A 4,901-nucleotide genomic window follows, 5' to 3' on the forward strand; every position below is an offset into this window, starting at 1 on the left:
TATATATATATATATATATATATATATATATATATATATATATATATATATATATATATATATATATATATAAAAATTGTTTCATGCTGTGACATCAAACTGTACTTTTTTTAGGCTTTGTTCTTACTATAGGCTGTTTACAGATGCCATATAGCAACTTGTCGCATTAATATAAAACGTGTGGTCACAGTCGCCAGTTTACTACCATTTTTAAAACTGCTTCTAATGAGGCTCATCCAATCAGAATTAGTCGGAATCCATTTCACAAGTCTACTCTCAGTTTTAGCAATTGTTAATAAAAAACTAGGGAATTGAGAGCAGCTCTATAAATGTTCTCTTAAAAGTGCTGACAGTCACAACTGTGTTTTCTCTTGCACCAAATGAAAATCATCAGTAAGATAAATACGAACGAGGAGCAGGGGACTAAACCCAGTACATTACAACAGATGGCGCACAGCGAAAGGTAAGAGCCCTTGTAATTGCAGATGCTCCCAAGAGCCCAGAGCCCGATTTCAGACAAATAAACCAAACGGTGGGCCCTTGTGAGACTGCTCCACTTTTTGTACCTATTGTACAGCATCTGCATTAACTGAGCAGTTACTAACAACCTTGCAACCGCCACGCAGTATGCTGACATGTGCATTATAAGCACTTTGTTTTTTTTAAATATAAAATATGTTCGGTTTGACACTGGGCCAGCTCATTCCCTTCTTGTCAGCTGGACCGGAGATTCAGATAGACTCCCCCTGCTGTCACTGTAAATAAAGCCTGGCCTTGTGACTCCTTAAAAGCAGATGCCCATTAGGTGCCTGGAGGTAACACAGGGTCGTATGCTGGGCCCTTTAAAAAAGCCGTTGAGCAAGCAGCTGTCTATTCAAAGGTGTCACAGTGGCTTTGACTGTAAATGAGAGCAAGGCGATGTGTGAGACTCTCGTGGGTGGATTTTGTTTGTTCTGTTGACAGAAGCCTCCTGCGGGCCAGCGGGGTTTGGCTGCCTCAGGACCTTACAGCTCTGAGTGTGGCAGCCAATTAACAGGATTAGAGAAAGGGACAGAGAGAGAATTCCCTGGATTCCTGGCTAACATCTACATCGTCACAGTGATAAGGTTCGAGAGGTACTTTCATTAACTGCTCAGCACACCAGCTGTGATGAACACACACTGAAAAAAAGGCTGTATTGTTCAAAATGAAGGGACTTCACACAGCCACTAAAAATCAACTTGAGGCCACTTATTTGAGTGAAATAGCTTCTCAAACAAGAAAGAATGTAGGGCTTTTGTCCATTAGGAATTAATTGAATCACTGTTTGCTGCAGTTCAGGATTATTATCGTTAACTAAAACTTAAACCATAAAATTGTTTTACTTTAAACAAAAGAAATGTTAACTGAAATAAAGTAAAACATAAAGAATTTAAACTTATTTTGTTTCAACTAGTTGCCAAGAACATTTCTCATTTTTGTTTAGTTTAACTTGAAGTACTAATAACATAACTTAAACTAAAACCATAAAAAACATTTTTATTTTGTTACCTTAAGCAAAATAAATGTAACTGAAATTAAATATATATAAACATTATTTTAACCTTTTTTTCAGCGAGTTACCAAGGAAACAATTTCTATTTTCGTTTTTAAGTTTAACTTGAAGTATTAAAGTAACAAAAACAAAAACAAAAAACAATAAACATTTATAAAACTAAATAGACATAAAAAAACCTAATAAAAATGACAAAAAACTAAATCTTATGCAAAATATTAACAAAAAATATAATCAACGATACTAAAACAGCACTGTTGCAATCTTATGTGAGTGACACATTTCTGGAGAGGAGGGATTATCGTGGTTGTGTAAAAAGAGGGGGAGAAAAGTATTTTTGAAAATAATGTTTACAGATGAATTATTTATAATAAGAAACTCATTCCATAAATATAGTAATTATACCTTTTATTTGATGGCGACTTTACTATATATATATATATATATATATATATATATATATATATATATATATATATATATATATATATATATATATAAAAATTGTTTCATGCTGTGACATCAAACTGTACTTTTTTTAGGCTTTGTTCTTACTATAGGCTGTTTACAGATGCCATATAGCAACTTGTCGCATTAATATAAAACGTGTGGTCACAGTTGTCAGTTTACTGCCATTTTAAAACTGCTTCAAATGAGGCTCATCCAATCAGAATTAGTCGGAATCCATTTCACAAGTCTACTCTCAGTTTTAGCAATTGTTAATAAAAAACTAGGGAATTGAGAGCAGCTCTATAAATGTTCTCTTAAAAGTGCTGACAGTCACAACTGTGTTTTCTCTTGCACCAAATGAAAATCATCAGTAAGATAAATACGAACGAGGAGCAGGGGACTAAACCCAGTACATTACAACAGATGGCGCACAGCGAAAGGTAAGAGCCCTTGTAATTGCAGATGCTCCCAAGAGCCCAGAGCCCGATTTCAGACAAATAAACCAAACGGTGGGCCCTTGTGAGACTGCTCCACTTTTTGTACCTATTGTACAGCATCTGCATTAACTGAGCAGTTACTAACAACCTTGCAACCGCCACGCAGTATGCTGACATGTGCATTATAAGCACTTTGTTTTTTTTAAATATAAAATATGTTCGGTTTGACACTGGGCCAGCTCATTCCCTTCTTGTCAGCTGGACCGGAGATTCAGATAGACTCCCCCTGCTGTCACTGTAAATAAAGCCTGGCCTTGTGACTCCTTAAAAGCAGATGCCCATTAGGTGCCTGGAGGTAACACAGGGTCGTATGCTGGGCCCTTTAAAAAAGCCGTTGAGCAAGCAGCTGTCTATTCAAAGGTGTCACAGTGGCTTTGACTGTAAATGAGAGCAAGGCGATGTGTGAGACTCTCGTGGGTGGATTTTGTTTGTTCTGTTGACAGAAGCCTCCTGCGGGCCAGCGGGGTTTGGCTGCCTCAGGACCTTACAGCTCTGAGTGTGGCAGCCAATTAACAGGATTAGAGAAAGGGACAGAGAGAGAATTCCCTGGATTCCTGTAAATGAGAGCAAGGCGATGTGTGAGACTCTCGTGGGTGGATTTTGTTTGTTCTGTTGACAGAAGCCTCCTGCGGGCCAGCGGGGTTTGGCTGCCTCAGGACCTTACAGCTCTGAGTGTGGCAGCCAATTAACAGGATTAGAGAAAGGGACAGAGAGAGAATTCCCTGGATTCCTGGCTAACATCTACATCGTCACAGTGATAAGGTTCGAGAGGTACTTTCATTAACTGCTCAGCACACCAGCTGTGATGAACACACACTGAAAAAAAGGCTGTATTGTTCAAAATGAAGGGACTTCACACAGCCACTAAAAATCAACTTGAGGCCACTTATTTGAGTGAAATAGCTTCTCAAACAAGAAAGAATGTAGGGCTTTTGTCCATTAGGAATTAATTGAATCACTGTTTGCTGCAGTTCAGGATTATTATCGTTAACTAAAACTTAAACCATAAAATTGTTTTACTTTAAACAAAAGAAATGTTAACTGAAATAAAGTAAAACATAAAGAATTTAAACTTATTTTGTTTCAACTAGTTGCCAAGAACATTTCTCATTTTTGTTTAGTTTAACTTGAAGTACTAATAACATAACTTAAACTAAAACCATAAAAAACATTTTTATTTTGTTACCTTAAGCAAAATAAATGTAACTGAAATTAAATATATATAAACATTATTTTAACCTTTTTTTCAGCGAGTTACCAAGGAAACAATTTCTATTTTCGTTTTTAAGTTTAACTTGAAGTATTAAAGTAACAAAAACAAAAACAAAAAACAATAAACATTTATAAAACTAAATAGACATAAAAAAACCTAATAAAAATGACAAAAAACTAAATCTTATGCAAAATATTAACAAAAAATATAATCAACGATACTAAAACAGCACTGTTGCAATCTTATGTGAGTGACACATTTCTGGAGAGGAGGGATTATCGTGGTTGTGTAAAAAGAGGGGGAGAAAAGTATTTTTGAAAATAATGTTTACAGATGAATTATTTATAATAAGAAACTCATTCCATAAATATAGTAATTATACCTTTTATTTGATGGCGACTTTACAAGTTTGTTTTGAGAGAAGCTCAAGCAGTATTTGTCAGATTATGCCATTTGGTTTGATATTGTTTTTCTGAAGCAATAAAATTGTATTTTTGAGTGTGATGTAAGTGTCAAAATACTTTTTTTGGGGGGCCGGGGGTAAGAAAAAAAAAAGAAAAAAACATGGGAGGTTTGTCTTACCGAGAGCGACTGTTCCCATTAGAAAAGGTTTCCCCGTTTGGATGAAGTAATTTGTGGTCTCTTGGTGAACCTCTGAACCCACAACAAATGTCACGGCCACCTTGGGGCAAAGAAATTATGACAGGCTGTAAGACGCACGGCACAGAGCATTCGAAGTAATCCAGCCCACCAATAGATTCTCATTTCAAATGACATTTGCAGGGATATACCAAAGCACACAAAAAGTGTAATGACAAATGTCTTGGTAGTTTCTGTCAAGGGTTACTGGAAATGCCTTGGGGGGAGCACTACCAAAAAATGTTTTACCACAAATTGATAGCTTTTAATGTCATGACCACTGAAACTGAGAAAGAGATGAGATACAATATGTGAGAGATGAGAGGGAGAGTGTGTGTGAACGAGAACAACAATAGTCCTTGACCTGGATATTTGTGGTGCATGTCTGGCTCACAGCTGAAATAATATTTGCAAGCACTATGTGATAAACATGCTGCATCAATGGGATAATTTTTATTAGCTAAATGATTTGAGGTGACGAGGCCATGCCAGAGCAATTTTAATTCAGTGCAACTATATCTATTAGTTTTGCTTTTGGGAACACACACACAAAAAATATTTATTCATG

General features: G+C 36.1%; 1 pseudogene; it reads right to left on the reverse strand.

Annotated features, from left to right (window-relative positions):
- The window catches only part of LOC107557771 (uncharacterized), a 65,258-nt pseudogene extending 60,963 nt beyond the window's left edge, over nt 1-4,295 (reverse strand).
- Nucleotides 4,296-4,901: the final 606 nt, after the last annotated feature.

This window comes from Sinocyclocheilus grahami, unplaced genomic scaffold (assembly GCF_001515645.1).
Source record: "Sinocyclocheilus grahami isolate Dianchi unplaced genomic scaffold, SAMN03320097.WGS_v1.1 scaffold619.1, whole genome shotgun sequence".
NCBI classification, from domain to species: Eukaryota; Metazoa; Chordata; class Actinopteri; order Cypriniformes; family Cyprinidae; genus Sinocyclocheilus; species Sinocyclocheilus grahami.